Raw genomic sequence first — 17,590 nt, forward strand, 5'->3', positions numbered from 1 at the left:
AAATATCTGTGACTTTAGGGTTGTTTCTGGAGAATTGTCAGTTTCCTTCTGATCTGAATTTTTGCTGCAGTTTCTCCTGGTGTTTGATAAACTAATCTTTTGTTGGGGCATTTGTGGTAGTATTAGGTTTCAGATTCCACCTGTTACTGCTAGGAGGAAGCAGGGGCAAAGTTTCTGGTCCAACCTCATCTGCTGGAAGAGGTGGGGGTACTATGAGTGCTTGTGCCAGCCTGGGGAGTACTCAGGCACTCATGTGGACTGTGCTTTGTGGGTGTGGCTTCCCTCCAGGACCAAGGTAGGGCCACTCCTTGGAACCACAGGGGCACAGTGGGCTCCCCAGTTTCCCCACCCCACCAAGAAAGCAATCACAAGCAGGCTAAGGGCTGCTGCTTCTTCTTCCTACAGTTTCCCAGGGCATGTTCCCTCTTTTGGGGCTCAGCAGTACTATGGGCCCTCATGCAGGCCTGGAGTGCACTTACACTGATGTGTAGATCTGCTGCAGTCTCTTCTTGTGTTCCTGCAGGGCCACTGTACTTGGTGGGCAGGACTTCCTCACTGGGACCAAGCTAGGGCCACTCCTTGGGGCAGAGGGGCACGGTGGGCTCCCCCCCACCCACTGGAAAATTGATTATGAGTGGGTAAAGGGCTGCTGCAGCCTCTTCCTACAATCACCCAGAGCATGTTCCCATTTTCAGGGCCCTCATGCCAGGCTGGAAAGCATTAATGTGCATGCACAGGGCTACCAGGGGAGGGCAGGGAGTACTCACCTAGCTCCACCACTTTCTGGAAGGCCAGTCTATCCACTCACATATTTTTAGCTGTGTGTGTCTCTTAGGCATCCTGTTGTGCTGTGTGGGCTCCCTATATTGGTCAATGAATGTCCATTTAGTTTTAGTTCAAAAGGGAGAGGTACAAAGGGGACAGGTCCCTCCACCATGTTGCTGATGTCTAAGTGTAAGCTTTGGAACCCAGCTACTATGCTGCCAGATCCTGACAAAATAGGTTGAATATGATTGTCGCACAGTCATTAAAGTATAAACTGGAACTTGGTCTGATTTACCTATTACTGTTCCCAATACTGACTTAATATTTTTCACAGATACGTTCTGTGTGAGAAACCCACAGAGTAATATAAAAGCATCTTATGCAGTAGTCAACCCTCATGGAATTTTACAGACTTCTGTTCTCTCAGACATAAAATCAGCCCAAGTGGCAAAATGTATATCTATTATACCAGCTGTTAAATAAGCCATCATTCTTTTGAAATTTTTTCCAACTTTATTGAAGTATAATTTATATACAAAAGCCTACATACAAATAATCTATACAATTTGGTGAGTTTGGACATATTAAACACTAATGTTATCACCACAATATAGGCAGTGAAAATACCTATCACCTGCAAAAGATTCTTTGTGTCCATTTTCTGTGTGTGTGATAAGAACACACGAGATCCACTCTCTTAAACTTGCCAGTACGCAATACCTTATTACTAACAACATGCACTATGTTGTATGACAGGTCTATAGAAGTTACTCATCTGGTGTAACTACAACTTTACACCCATTTAATAATTCCCCAATCCTTCCACCCCTAACCCCTAGCAGCTATCATTCCATTATATATTCCTATATAGTTGACTATTTTATTTGCCTCATAAAAGAGGAATCATGTAGGATTTATTTTTCTGACTGACTTATTTCACTTATCCTTTTGTCTTCCAGGTCCATCCATCTTGTTGCAAATGGTAATGTTTCCACCTTTTTTAAAGCTGAGTAATATTCCATTGCATGTATCTACTGTATTTTTTATCCATTCATCTGTCAATGAGCATTTGTGTTGTTTCCATATCTTGGCTATTGTGAATAATACTGCAAGAAAATGAGAGTGCAGGTATGTCTTTGAGATCCTGATTTCAATTCTTTTGGATATACTGCCAGAAGTGTGCTTTCTGGATAATATGGTAGTTATATTTTAATTTTTTCAGGAACCCCTGTACTGTTACCCATGATGGCTGTAACAGTTTACATTCCCACCAACAGAGTACCAGGGTCCCCTTTTCTCCATTTCCTCACCAACACTAGTTATCCTTTGCATTTCTGATGATAGTCACTCTAACAGGTGTGAGGTGATATCACAATGTGCTTTAGATTTGCATTTACCTGATGATTAGTGATGTTGAGCATCTTTTCATATACCCATTGGACATGGGTATGTCTTCTTTGGAGGAACATACACAGTTGACCTTCCCTATCTTTGGATTCAGAATCTGCAGATCCAACCTACCACAGATCAAAAGACCTATGATGCTTGTTTCTGTACTGAACATGTACAGACTTCTTGTCATTATTTCCTAAACAATACAGCATAACATCTATTTACATAGCATTTACATTGTATTAGGTATTATAAGTTATCTAGAGATGATTTAAAGTATACAGGAGGAAGTGTGTAGGTTATATGCAAATGCTACACAATTTTATACAAGGGACTGGATCATCCATGGATTTTGGTATCTGAGGTGGAGTCTTGGGACCAATCTCTGGTGAACACCAAGGGATGGTTGTGTTCAGGGGTTCTTTTTACCCATTTTTAAATTTTATTTTATTTTATTTTAGTGAGTTGAGTTGAAATTTCTTATATATTCTGGATAATAATTCCTTATCAGATATATCATTTGCAAATATATTTTTTCCCATTCTGTAGGTTGCCTTTTCATTTTATTGCTTGTTTCTTTTGCTATGCAGAGCTTTTTAGTTTGATGTAGTCCCACTTGTTTATTTTTGCTTTTGTTGCCTGTGCTTTTGGTGTCATATCTAAGAAATTATTGCCCAGACCAATGTCAAGGAGCTTTTCCCCTATGTTTTATTCTGGGAGATTTTACAGTTTTAGGTCTTACATTTAAGTCTTTATTTTGGGTTGATTTTTTGTGTATAGTATAGGATATGAGTCCAATTTCATTCTGTTGCATATGGATATCCCGTTTTGTTGGTGCTATTTATTGAACAGACTATATTTTCCCTATTTTATATTCGTGGGACCCCTGTTGAAGACTGCTTAGTTGCATATTTGTGGGTTTTTTCCTGGGCCATGTGTTCTGTTCCATTGATCTATGTGTTTGCTTTTATTCCAGTACCATACTGTTTTGATTACTATAGCTTTGCACTGTAGTTTTGGGTCAGGAAATGTGATACCTCCATCTTTATTATTGTTCCTTAAAATTTCGTTGGCTTTTTGGGGTCTTTTTCAGTTCCCTATGAATTTTAGGATTGTTTTTTCTAGTTCTGTGGAAAATGTCATTGGAATTTTTATAGAGATTGCATTAAATCTGTAGATCCCTTTGGATCATATGGACATTTTAGCAATATTAATTCTTCCAATCTATGAACATAGGATAAATTTCCATTTAATTGTGCCTTCTTCAATTTCTTCCATAAACATTTTATAGTTTTCAGTGTACATATCTTTTACTTCCTTGGTTAGGTTTATCCATAAGTTTGTTTTTTTTTTTTTTTTGGTGCCATTGTAAATGAGATTGTTTTCTTAATTTCTTTTTGGGGAGCTCATTGTGTAGAGAAGCAAATTATTCTCATATGTTGACTTTGCATTCTTCAACTTTACTGAATTCCTTTATTTCCAACAGGTTTTTGGGAGAATCTTTAGACGTTTGTATATATAGATGATGCCATTTGCAAACAGAGACTATTTTACTTCTTCCTTTGTAATTTAGATGCCTTTTATTTTTTCTAATTGGTTATTTGTTCTGGCTTGGATTTCCAGCATTATGTTGAATAGAAGTGGATTGAATTGGCATTCCTGTATTGTTCCTGATGTTATATGACAAGCTTTCAGCTTTCCACCTTTGAGTATGTTGTTAGCTGTAATATATGGCCTTTATTTTGTTGGGGTACATTTCTTCCATGCCTAATTTGTTGAGTATTTATCATGCAAGGATATTGAATATTGTTAAATGCTTTTTATGCATCTAAGATGATCATATAACTTTTATCCTTCATTCTTTTTAGTGGTTTATCACATTAATTGATTTTCTTATGTTGAAACATCCTTGCATCCCTGGGATAAATCTTATTTGATCATAGTATATAATACTTTTAATATGCTGTTGAATTTAGTTTGCTAATATTTTTGAGGGTATTTGCATTGATGTTCATCAAGGATAATGGCCTGTAGTTTTCTTTTTTTGTAATGTCTTCATCTGACTGTGATACCAGAGTGATGGTGGCCTTATAAAATAATTTGAGAGTATTTCCTCCTCTTCAATTTTTTAAGAGAGTTTGAGAAGAATGGTGGTTATTCTTTTTTTAAATGGTTAGTAGAATTCACCAGTGATGTCATCTTGTCTTGGGCTTTTCCTTTTGGGGAGATTTTTGGTTACTGATTCAATTCTCCTTACTTTGGTCTGCTCAGATTTTCTATTTTTTCATGATTAATTCTTGTATGTTTTATGTTTCTAGGAATTTATCTATTTTTTCTAGGTTATCTAATTTTTTGTCATATAATTTTTCATAGTAGTCTCTTAGGATCTTTTGTATTTCTATATGTCAGTTGTAATGTGTCTTCTTTCATTTATAATTTTATTTATTTGTCTTCTCTCTTTTGTTCTTATCTAGTCTAGCTAAAGGTGTCAATTGTGTTTATCTTTTACAAAAACCAACTCATTTTTAAATATTTTAATTTTTTTCCTAGTCTTTATTTCATTGGTTTCTACTCTGCCATTTATTATTTCCTCCCATAAACTAACTTTAGGCTTAGTTTTTTCTTTTTCTTGTTCCTTGCGGTGTAAAGTTAAGTTAATTGAGGTCTTTCTTTTTTTCTTAATGGAGGTATTTATTGCTATAAACTTCCCTTTTAGAATTGTTTTGCTGTATCTCATAAGTTTTGGCATGTTGCATTCCATTTTCATTTGTCTCAAGATATTTTTTATTTCTCTTTTGATTTCTTCATTGACCCATTAGTTGTTCAGAAGTGCATTGTTTAATTTTCATATATTTATTAATTTTCCAACATTCCTCCTATTATTGATTTCTACTTTCATACTGTTGTGGTTGGAAGAGACACATGATAATCTCAATAATCTGAATTTATTAAAATGCGCTTTACAGCCTAACATATGATCTATCCTGGAGAATATTCCATGTATGCATGAGAAAAGTGTGTTCTGAAGCTTTTGTATAGAATGTCCTGTGTGTATTTATTAGATCCATCTGGTCTATAGTGTTAAGTCTGATATTTTCTTATCAATTTTCTGTCTGGATTATCTACCCATTATTGAAAGTGGGTTTTTAAAGTCAGCTACTATTATGCTATTGTTGTCTATTTCACCTTACAGTTCTGTCAATGTTTGCTTTATTTATCTAGGTGCTCTGATGTTGTGTTCATATACATTTATAATGGTTATATCTTGTTGAATTGGCCCTTTTATCATTATGTGATGACTTCTTTGTCTCTTGTTACAGTTATTTTTTTGTCTTAAAGTCTATTTTGTCTGATATAAGTATAGCCACTCCTGCTCTCTTTGGTTACTGTTTGCATGAAATATCTTTTCCCATCCCTTACTTTCAGCCTATGTATGTCCTTTAATGTAAGATGGGTGTCTTGTAAACAGCATATGGTTAGGTCTTGTTATTTTATCCATTTAGTCACCGTATGTCTTTTGACTCATAAGTTTCATTCGTTTAAATTGAAAATAATTATTGACAGATAAAGATTTACTATTGCCTTTTTAATTGTTTTCTATTTGATTTGTAGTTCTTTTGTTTCTCTATTCACTTGCCATCTTTCTTTGTAGTTTGATGATATTTTTATAGTTACATGATTTGTTTATTTTCACTTCAGCTCATGTGTATCTACTGTAAATTTTTTCTCTGTGATTACCAGGAGACTCGCATTTAGCCACTTATAATTATAGCAGTCTAATTTAGGCAATAACAACTTAACTTCAAGTGAATAAAACATCACTATAGTTTTATTTGCCCTCCCCACACTTTATATTATTGATGTCAGAGTTTATTTATTTGTTTAAAATTGTGAATCCATTACAAAGATTTTTCGGTTATTGTTATTTTTAATTCTTTTGTCTTTTAATTTTCATAGTACAGTTAAACTGATTTATGTGCCACCAAACACTATTATGATATTCTGTATTTGTCTATGTATTTACCTTTACCAGTGAGAATTTTACTTTCATATGCTTTTGTATTTATATTTAGTGTTTATGCATTTCAACTTGAAGAAATACCTTAAGCACTTCTTGTAAGGCAGGTCTAGTGGTGACAAACTCCCTTATTTTTTGTTTATCTGAGAAAGTCTTTATTTCTCCTTCTCTTTTAAAGGACAGTTTTGCTAGGTTAATTTCTTGGTTGGAAACTTTTTTCTCTCAGTATTTTGAATATGTCATTCCCTTCTCCCTCGCCTGCAAGATTTCTGCTAGGAAACCCACTTGTAGTTTTATGGGAGTTCTCTTGTATGTGATGAGTCACTTATCACTCACTGCTTTCAAAATTCTCTCTTTGTCTGACTCTCACAATCTAGTTATAATGTGTCTTGGTGTAGATCTCTTTGGGTTTATCCATTTGGTGGACTTTAGAACTTAATAAATTCCATTTGTCTCTCCAAATTTGGGGTGTTTTCCACCATTTTTTAAAATAGAATTTTCTGCCTTTTCTCTCTTCTCCTTCTAGGACTCCCATAATATATTGTTTCACTTGATGTTGTTCCATAATCCTTTAGGCTTTTTTTTTCTCTTTTTAGTTCTTTTCTCTTTTTGTCCCTCTGACTGGATGATTTCAAATGACTTGTCTTCAAGTTCGCTAATTGTTTCTTCTGTTTGATTGAGTGTGTTTTTGAAGCTTTCTATTAAAATTTTCAGTGCAGTTATTGTATTCTCAACTCTAGGATTTCTGCTTGTTTTTTTCTTGTGGTTTCTATTTGTTTGTTAAACTTCTCAGTTTGTTTATGTATCATTTTCCAAATTTTATTCAGTTGTCTATGTGTGATCTCTTTTACTTCTGTGAGCTTGTTTAAGACAGTTATTTTGAGTTCTTTATCAGGCTATTTGTAGATCTCCATTTCTTTTTTTTTCTATTTCTGTTTTTTTAAGTAATTTTATTGGTATTATAATGGTTTATAACATCATGTAATTTCGGGTGTACATTATTGTTTATCAATTCCTGAATACACTTCATCATACTCACCCCCAGTAATCTAACTTTTATCCATCACAATACATATGAGCCCCTTTGTCCCTTGCGCCCACCCTCCCACCCACTTCCCCTCTGGTAACCACTAAACTGTTCTCTTTATCTATATTGTTATCTTCCAACTGAGTGAAATCATGAAGTATTTGTCTTTCTCTGTCTAGATTATTTCACTTAACAGCATACCCTCAGTGTCCATGTTGTTGCAAACAGGATGATTTCGTCTTTTTTTATTAATTATCTTGACCATTATAATTTTGATACTTATTCTATTTCATATCAGTTGAACAGGAAGCTTATAGTATTAGTACTTCTTCTTTTAAAAATGATAATCTCAACCTCAAGAAATTTTGAATTGATTACAGATTGTCCCAACTACGGGGCAAGCATTCAAGAATGCTGATTTTTGTCACAATACTTCAGACCTCCACCAATTGAATGGCTTAAATTTAGAAGAAATGAAAATTTCAAGCCCCACAGAGTTATCAATATTGCCCAAATTAAAGAAGCTTAAATATCACCCTTGTGTTATTGAATATACCGATGGGAAGAAATTTTAACCAATCAAGCTTAATACAATTATATTCAAATATAAAGTCCCTAAACTATAACACAAAACTCCAACTGTTCTCTTATATAGAGCCATTGAAGTCATCTTTAGCCATTGGAGTCCACTTTTTTAAAAAAAGATTTTATTTTTCCTTTTTCTCCCAAAGCCCCCTGGTACATAGTTGTGTATTTTTAGTTGTGGGTCCTTCTAGTTGTGGCCTGTTGGATGCCACCTCAGCATGGCTTGTTGAGTGGTACTGTGTCCATGCCCAGGATTCGAACTGGTGAAACCCTGGGCCACTGAAGCAGAGCACACAAACTTAACCACTTGGCCAAGGGCCTGGTCCCTTTTTTTTTAAGGAACATTATCCCTGTGCTAAAATCTGCCACCAACCTTCCTCTTTTTGATGAAGAATATTGCCCCAGCCAACATCCATGCCCATCTTCCTACACTTTATATGTGGGATGCCACTTCAGCATGGCTTGACAAGTGGTGCATAGGTCCATACCCAGGATCCAAACCAGTGAATCGCAGACTGCCAAAGTGAAATGTGTGAACCCAACTGTTGTGCCACCATGTTGGCCCTGGAGTCCACTTTAACAAAACTGAAATGGATGTACAGATGAGAAAGAAATAGCTCAGTCCAAATGATGAGGGTTAGTTTCTTCAAAAGTTCTAAAGTACATCATCCCATAAAAATGAGTCTACCCTATTTAAAACCTGGCAATCTCCAGTCCCCATACCTAAGGTTTCTAGGATTATTAAATGGACTATACCTTTAAATAGTACTACTGCTAATGGAGTCAATTCAATTTTACTTGTGTGTAATAGGCTTTACCATTATGAAAAGTTTTCATTTGAAAATTAAAATGGTGCCATGATCAAATTAAAATAAATTTACTAAATACCATATTTATAGGTAAATAGAAACTGGGACCACAATTGCAGATTCTATTGATATAGAAATATTGACAAGCATTTTAGCGACTTGGGACAACTACAGAAACACATAATTCAAATGCAAACAGAATGGAATCGAAATATAATACAGGATACAGCAGTAGATAAAAATGAGAATGGAATTGGGAATGAATTTGGAATTGGACATCTGGGAATTAAATCCTGCTGCAAAAAATATACCTAAAGAATTTTCACAAAGCTTCACCTATATAACTGAGAAACAACTAGTTATTCAACAACTACAATATATTCCTACTAGTGTTAAACTACAAGATTGTAGTTTTTCTCTCTTTGTGTCTTATAGTAAGATGTTCTGCTAAGAGTTACACCTTTGCATTGATAAGAGGTGAATGGCATCCTTTGGTCACATATTCATTCCAAATAGATCACTGGACTACTGAAGATTCACCCCAAAGCAGTTAGGTTTACTCATTTAGTCAACCTGAATATTGAGATGGGGTATTCTTATTGAATGACTGGTCTACTTGATGTGATCTTATGATAAAATCTTTGCTTATTACTTGAATCTGATTTGATTGATAGCTAAGGAAATTTTGATTCATTGGTGTCCAGATCAATTAATGTTCAATACTCATCTGGGTCTCTATACATGACTAGACCAATATCTCTATAACCTTAAATGGGATTCTAATAGTGTCAGGCTGCTTTAGGGTCACTGAAGAACTTTCAATAAATGAAGGATCATGCCAACAAAGATGAAAATGTGAGATTCAGTAATTTTTTCTTCCTATTAAACCTAAAATTGATTATATAATGGGGAAATTCACATATATGAATTTCAGCTCCCAAATATCATATTAATGCATTATTTTCAGTATAATGATGTGTATGCTATGAAAAAATCAAAGCTTCCTATAAATGAATATTATTCTCAGTGGTCTGATAGTTGATTTGCAAATCCTAAGTTTTACATGGCTTCAAATGTGTCACTTTAGGAGAGTTCATATTGCAATGGACCATGCCAAATGTTACTGGTATGGCATCCTTTGATATGTAGACAAAGGATGATAAATGGGATGTTCTTGTGTTTGCCTAAAACCACGTGAGTGGTTCTCCAAAGAAACCTGTGTTCTGTGTCATTCTTGTGTAGGGTGATCAATAGTCTATATCCTCTATAATAGGTCATTTTTTTGAGTACTGACCATATTGCTCCATTAAAGAAAGCACTCCAGAGAGATATTCCATAAGAGACAGTTCCATGTTTTGATACCTGTCCTACTCCTGTACACCTAGATGATGACTACAGAGGAAGAGCACAGTTTGGCCTGCAGCTTTGGGGAATTAATGTGACTCAGATGCCTAGCACTAAATATGTTAAAGCTCTTGTCCAAATTAGTACCATAATTACCTAGAAAGCATATTCAAGTCCAAATGTATATATGTGGGGGTTGCCATGGCTTGGGTCAAGGATGAAAACTTATTGTCTTGAAGAGAGATGATAACCTGAAAATCATGATCAATAGGATTATGATGAAGATAGACCTAGGTGACAGTCTGGAGCGGTATGTTGGGAAATATTATTTCCTTTCTAGGCATTTTATTTTGGACTTGAGACAAGGAAATCTTAAAAGAAACTCATGTGAGCAGTCCTGTCTTTGTGCTCAAAATTAAAAAATGAATATTCATCCTATAAGCTTTGTTTAAGAGATTTATAATTCTTAACAGTAGGGCACATTCAGAGCTCAGTCCTTCACTGTTTTTCTCTCAATGTGTCTTTGAGTAACACATTCAACTAAGGCTTGTGACACTGCAATGATAATAGATATCTGGATTCCTTTGGTCACTGATACATTCCAAATAGACGATTAACTGTGGAAGATATACTCCTAAGGCAAATAGGTTTACACAGAAGGTAACCTGCATAGGGATATGGAATTTTTTTCTGAATGAGTGACTGACCTATGTGATGTGATTTTATGACAGTCTTTCATTTGAATATTAAATTAATAATATTGAAGTTCAGAAAAATGTTTGATATTCATTTATTTCTACATATATGATAAGATCAACATTTCTATAATTTTAGAGGATTCTAACTGCTTTGGGCTACTTTGACATCAGTGAAGAATTTTTCCATATCTGAAAGAACCTGCCATTGGAGAAGAGTTTTGAGGTTCAGTACTTGTACTGGTTACAGGATAAAATTTGAAACTTAAAACTGAGTATATTCATGAAGAAACATATATCAGAATTCCAGGTCCCACTGTAGACCCATTATTTCATATAATAAAGGGTATGCTATGAATGACACTAGAACACCCAATTTACACATTGAATTTATTAGTGTTACCAAAACGGCAATATGCATGTCCTTTTGTGGATCAATGATGAGAACTCATATTGTCTTGAAGAGAGATGACGACCTAAAAATCTTGTTCAATCGGATTACATGGAGGCCCAGTGAAGTTGAGAACTTGGGGGAAAGATGTTGGGGAGCCTTATTTCCCTTCGAAAGCAATGGAATCTCTAGAGGAAGTCTCGTGTGGCTCTGCCCTGCCTATGGGAGTCCAACAGGCCAAGACAAGAGTTTTCTTTCAGACTGCTTTGTGGGCCCTGATTCCGCCCCGAAGACCCTGTTCTCAGCCATTCCTTAGCTCCTCTTCTCTCATTGTATCTTTCAGTCAAATATTCTGGCTGGGCTTTTGTTGTGGCCTGAATGATCCCAGCTGAGTGGAAGTCATTGATCATTGAGGGAACCACAGACAATGTTGGACTGTGAGAAAGGCCAGCCATCTGGCCATACATAGTTTTGACCCTTTTCAAGAACCCAGAAGCCAAGAGAGCTTATTTCTCCTTGGTGGTCAGCCATACAGGATAAGATCTCTGGAAATTGAGAGCTTTGGCAACTCATATTAACTTTTCATGAACTCATATTGCCTTTTTTAAAATTTAAGTAATATTTGAGTTTTATTCACTTACATATTGTGTTAACTTTGGGATATAACATTGTAAAATTTTATTGTGTTTATCATTATATTTTGATTTCTGTGTAGATTACATCATGTTCACCACCCAAAGACTAATTACAATCCATCACCACACACATGTGGCTAATACTCCCTTTCCCTCTTCTCCTTCTCCCATTCCCTTCTGGTAAGCACCAATCCAATTTCTGTCTCTAGATGATTGATTTTTGTTGTTTTTACCTTCTATTTATGAGTGCAATCATCCAGTGTTTGACTTTCTTTCTCTGACATTTTCCTTAGAGACTAAGACCCTCATGGTCCATCCACGTTGTCACAAATGGCCAGATTTCATCAATTCTTATGGCTGAGTAGTATTCCATTGTTCATATTTTCCACATCTTCTTTATCCATTCATCCCTTGATGAGCACCTAGGTTGCTTCCAAGTCTTGGCTCTTGTGAATAATGCTGCAATAAACATAGTAGTGCATGTATCTTTTGGGATTGGTATTTTCGTGTTCTTTGGATAAACACCCAGCAGCAGAAAAGCAGAATCTTGTGGTTGTTCTAGTCTTAAATTTTTGTGGAATCTGCATACTGTTTTCCATAGTGGCCGCTCCAGTTTGCTCTCCCACCAGCAGTGTATGAGAGTTCCTTTCTTTCCACATACTCTCCAACTCTTTTTTGCCCTGCCTTATTAACTATAGCCATTCTGATGGCAGTGACATGATATCTTGTAGATTTGATTTGCATTTCTCTGATGGTTAATAATGCTGAACATCTTTTCATGTGCCTGTTGGCCATCTGTATGTATCTTCTTTGGAGAAATGTCTGTTCATATCTTATACCCATTTTTTAATTGGGGTGTTAGTTTTTTTGTTGTTGAGATGTATGAGTTCTTTGTATGTTTTGAATATTAACCCCTTGTCATATATTTGGTTTGAAAATATCTTCTCCCAATTGTTACATTATCTTTTAGTTTTGTTGATGTGCAGACACTTTTTAGTTTGGTGTAATCCCATTTGTTTATTTTTTCTACTGTTTCCTTTGCCCAGTCAGACATGGTACTTGAAAACATACTGCTAAGACTGATATCATTGAGCATACTGCCTATGTTTTCTTCTAGAAGTTTCATGGTTTCAGGTCTTACCTAAAAATCATGCTCAATACCATTGCACTGAGGTCCAATGCCATCGAGAATTTTGGACCCTAAAGTTGGGGATCACTTTTCCTTCTAGAGCTATGGGCTTGGGTCTTGAAGCAGCCAGTCCCTCGCAAGAATCTAATATTGCTGTACCCTGTGTATAGGCTCCTCATGACCAAGATAATTTTTATCTTTTAGTCTTTATTTCACTGGATCCATTTTTGGGTCCGTCCCTTACCTCTTTTTCTCTTAATGTGTCTTTCAGTGAAACATTTTGGCATGGGTTTCACCCTTGCCTGTATGATCAGACATATGTGGATGTCTTTAATTACAGTCATAAGATATAGAGAACATTGGACAATAGGGAAGGCCCACGTTAAAATAGTAAATAAGTTTGACTTCTTTTGAGAGCCTAAATACCAATAGATGGTTGATTTATCTTTTATGTCAGCACTATGGGATGCAATTTCTGGAAATTGAAAGCTTTTCATTATACCCATAATGGATCAAAGTGTAAATGGAGGAAATGTCTTCTTTAATTGCCTCCTGGTCAACATTCGCATTCATCCGTGTACCAGTTATGGCCAATAACTCTAATATGCTGAAGGAATGAGAAATGCTTGTGTCTGCTTTGGGTATGGGGACAACTTTCTCTAGGGAAGAATCATGCCGATGGCTTCAAGAAGGTGAGCTGCAGAAGTGAATCTCGTTCATAGTCTTTGTTGAAAGACATTGTTGAGTATTTAGATAGCTGAATGGCAGCTCCTGAAGATTTATAGGACTTCCCCATGTCATTTTAAGGAATTGCTGGCTCTTGCCGATGCCAGTTCTTTCTAGTTGGCCCTTTGATCATTTAGCTTTGCCAAATCAGGCCACTTCATCCATTTTTGTGTTCTTCCTCTGCAGGTGTAACTGCCTTGAATGATAGCTTTCTCAGGAAGAAAAACCACTTTTTACTGAACTTTATGTTGAGGACTTGAGAATAAATTTTTCCATAGTTTCATCCCCACAGTGTGACAATATTTTGTGAATTATATTTGTTGACATGCCCATGTTGATATTGCAATTTTTGTTGTTGTTTCTGGGATGTTTTTGTACATAAATGGAAACTTTAAATTAATAGACAATGACTTTTTGTCCCCAACTTGAACTATTTCACAAATTTGTGAATAGAGTCAAAGTCAGCACAATTTCAATTTTGCTCATATCTGTCTTTTAAAAATGATTTTCATATGACTTCACAATTTCCAACTATCCATGTTAACATCCCTATAGACCGGAATAAAGGTTTATTCAGGTCTACTAATATTGCTTGATATTTGATGCTGCTCGATGCACACTGAGTATTTTTCTTCATTAAGAAAACTGTGTGCTCTGCCATTTTTGTTTCTGGTGAATATAAGGTGCACAGCCTTCATTATGGGCTCATTTTTGTTGAATCACCTTTATGATTCTTTGAGGAGTAGCATGTGTGAGGCACAAGCCCATGAGAAATGTAGTACTTCATTATGACAACTATCCTACCCTGTTTACTGGATAATGACTCCCAAAAAAAGCCCTATTTGGCCTGCTGAAATTGAGTCAGTTTTTATCTGTCTGGTGTCCAGCATCTGGAACTCTTATCCAGATTACACCCTGTTTCCGTAATCTAATCTTGGTAATCATATTCAGGTCCAGGTGCATTGGTGAAGTGAGAGAGCCCTGGTGGATCAATGATGCAACCTAATATTGTTTTGAAGAGATATGATGATCTAAAAATTATGCTCGATAGGATTATGTTAAGACCCATTCTCAAGAACAATCCTATGAGAGGACACTGGGGATCCTACTTCCTTTGTAGAACAATGCTATTTTGGACTTGACACAACAAAGTTCTTAGGAGGATTTTTTGTCTATGAGCTTCTCTGTGAATGATGCATACTCATACTTTATGCTTTGTATAGTGATCTATATATCGTAACAGTAGGGCTTTTCAGAAGTTATTCCTTAGGTCTTTTTATCTCATAGTCCCTTTCAGAGAGACTTTTGGCCAAGGATTACACCATTGCATTGATAATCAGAGATGAGTGAATTACTTTGATCTTAGACACATGTCAAATAGAGTATTAGACTACTACTAATGAGTCCTGATCTAAGGCAATAGGTTTTTCTTATTTAGTGACCCTGAATATCAATATGGGGTTTACTTCTGTTAGAATGTCCATCCTATGGTATATGATCCTATAAAAACTGAAATCTTTCTGTTTTACCTGAGATTGTTCAGATTACAAACTGAGGAATTTGTTTTTCCTAACTGGAACCCTGGCAACATTCTTCTCAATCTGTATACACATCAAAACCAATATTTTAATATACTTAGGTTACCAAAGCTGCTTTTCTTTACATTTGAGTCACAAAAGAACTTTCTATAACTGAATGATCATGCCAATGGAGTAGACATTGTGAGATTCAGGAATTTGCCTGGTCCATGGGTCTTATTTTGAATAAATTGTTATGTTACTGGTTATCTGAATTGCACCATATCAATATAATGAATTGCATGTCCTTGGTGATAACAGTTTTTCCTGATTGGCTGTTTGCTCTGTTTAGCTTCTCCAAATTGGGCCACTTGGCCCAATTTGGAGTTTTTCCTGTCCATGAGTGATTGCCTTAATGGATGGCATCTTCATGAGGAAAAGGCCACTATTGACTGAAATTTCATTGAAATGATGTTGAGAATTTTTATGAACCATCCTTTCATCTCCACTATGTGATAATTTCCTTCCCAATGTACAGAAGTACACATTTTCATCCTGATTATGTACGCTTATATGGTATTTTGTATTGTTTTTGTGATGGTTTTTGAAGTTTTACTCTTGAGAATCCTGAAAACCAGCATGGAGTTTACTTCTCAATGAGCAACCACACTACAGAATATGATCCTACAATGAAGTCACTTTGTTTTGTCTGAAACCAAGGGTGAAAATTGAAGAAATTTTTCCCTAACTGGTTCAGGGAAACCTTAGTCTATGTCTATATTCATGTCAAGGCTGTGTTTCTAATATATCATAGAAGATTATAACCTTTTGTGCTGCATTTGGGTCATCAAATAACTTTCTATAACTGAAGGACCACGTTAGTATAGTTGAGATAACGAGATTCAGTAATTTGCCCCGCCCAGGGGGTGAATGTTGATAACATTGTTGAATAAACAGATAGCTGAATTGCACTTCCTGATATCATGTGGCTTCACTAATTCAATATAATGAAGTGTATAGTTTGGGTGATGCCAGTTGTTCCTTACTGGCCATTTGATTTGTCTAGATCACCAAATCAAACAACATTGGTTCCTTTATGAGTTCTTCTTTTCCATGAGTGATTGATGTAAAGGATGACATTCTTAATGAGGAGGTCAATTTTACTGTAATTTCATAAGAATGCTATTGATAATTTTTCTGATTCTTGGTTTCATCACCACCATTGATAATCTTAGCCCTGAGCACAAGAGTAGACATATTTATCCCAATTATAATATTTTCGTGTTGCTGTTTTTGTGATGACTGTGGGACATGGATGAGAACTGTTAACATACAGACAATGACTTATCAGCCACAGCCTGAAAACTCTCATACCTGGGTTGAGAGGTTGAATGAAAGCACAATTCCAATTATTCTATCATCTGTTTTCTACAAAATAAATTTCACATGGCTTCATAGTGTCATTTTATCCAATTTGAAATGCGATGGACCATGTCAATGTTGCTAATATTGCTCCTTGATCAAATGTACCAGGAATGAGCAGTAAGATACTCTGGTTTTAGCATGACGCCTCCTGGTTGGTTTTCCAAAGTCAAGAAACTTATGTACTTTGTCTACCTTTTGATTGGTGAATTAATGGTACACAGCCTCTGTAATGGATCATTTTTGCAGGAATGATCATATGGGTCCATTAAGGAGAAGCATGCATGAACCACATGCCCAATGGAAATGTAGTACTTTGTTTTGACACCTGTCATATTTGTGTTCACCCAGATAGTGACTCCAGAGGAAGAATCCTGTTCAGCCTGCTGTCCCCAGGGCAATCAATATCCGCCAGGTGTCCAGCATGCAATACAGCCAACTTTCATAATTTCCTGCATCCATCTTTGGTAAGCATAGTTAGGTCCAAGTGTGTGTATGCTTGGGGAGTCACACGTGTTGCATCAATTATGAGACCTCATATTTTAATGAAGAGCTCTGAATAACTAAATATCATGCTCAATGGGATTACATTGAGACCCACCCTAGGTTTACAATCCTAGGACAGAGTTTTGAGGTTCCTTGTTTTTCTTTTACAGATGCATTTTGTGTTGATCACTTTGTCATTTATAACTTTGTCTATGCATTTCAAATTGAACAATAACTGTCAGCTTTTTCAATGGTCAATAAGTTCTAATAATTTGACACATTTGGGGCTCATCTCAGCTCTTTTTCTCTCATTGTTTCTTTTAGTAAGGTGTGTGACAAGATATGCATAATAAAACTGATGAGATGTGAATGTCAGTATTAGTCACAAATATCTTCCAAGTAGACTTTTGGGCTTATGAATATTTGCCCTAAGGCAATTAGATTTACTCATTTGGGTAACCTGAATATCCATATGAGGTTTTCTACTCAATGTGTGACTGAACTACTTGATTTGATCCCATGACAAAATCTTTAATTTTTACCTGAATTTAGTGTTATTGACAGTGAAGAAATTTTTTTTCTTTGGTATTCAGTCCAATGCGTGATATTTATTTGGATATGTAAGTAGATAGACCAATTTTCCTTTATT

General features: G+C 35.7%; 1 long non-coding RNA gene and 4 other non-coding genes across 5 annotated transcripts in view; all 5 read left to right on the forward strand.

Annotated features, from left to right (window-relative positions):
• Window positions 1-10,148: 10,148 nt before the first annotated feature.
• On the forward strand, window positions 10,149-10,232 carry LOC111769690 (small nucleolar RNA SNORD115). The gene has a single exon (XR_002802463.1). It is a non-coding gene; the product is annotated as a small nucleolar RNA SNORD115 (small nucleolar RNA).
• Window positions 10,233-11,066: 834 nt separating this feature from the next.
• LOC111769684 (small nucleolar RNA SNORD115) lies at window positions 11,067-11,147 on the forward strand. Its single transcript, XR_002802456.1, has one exon. It is a non-coding gene; the product is annotated as a small nucleolar RNA SNORD115 (small nucleolar RNA).
• Window positions 11,148-12,380: 1,233 nt separating this feature from the next.
• LOC111775586 (uncharacterized) overlaps window positions 12,381-17,590 on the forward strand; it is a 204,911-nt gene continuing 199,701 nt past the window's right edge. The window contains exon 1 of the long non-coding RNA XR_002811331.2: window positions 12,381-16,922. This is a non-coding gene — a long non-coding RNA (uncharacterized lncRNA). The remainder of the gene's footprint in view (window positions 16,923-17,590) is intronic.
• LOC111769688 (small nucleolar RNA SNORD115) lies at window positions 14,503-14,583 on the forward strand. Its single transcript, XR_002802461.1, has one exon. It is a non-coding gene; the product is annotated as a small nucleolar RNA SNORD115 (small nucleolar RNA).
• LOC111769691 (small nucleolar RNA SNORD115) lies at window positions 16,974-17,054 on the forward strand. The gene has a single exon (XR_002802464.1). It is a non-coding gene; the product is annotated as a small nucleolar RNA SNORD115 (small nucleolar RNA).

The sequence above is a fragment of the Equus caballus genome, chromosome 1 (assembly GCF_041296265.1).
Source record: "Equus caballus isolate H_3958 breed thoroughbred chromosome 1, TB-T2T, whole genome shotgun sequence".
NCBI classification, from domain to species: Eukaryota; Metazoa; Chordata; class Mammalia; order Perissodactyla; family Equidae; genus Equus; species Equus caballus.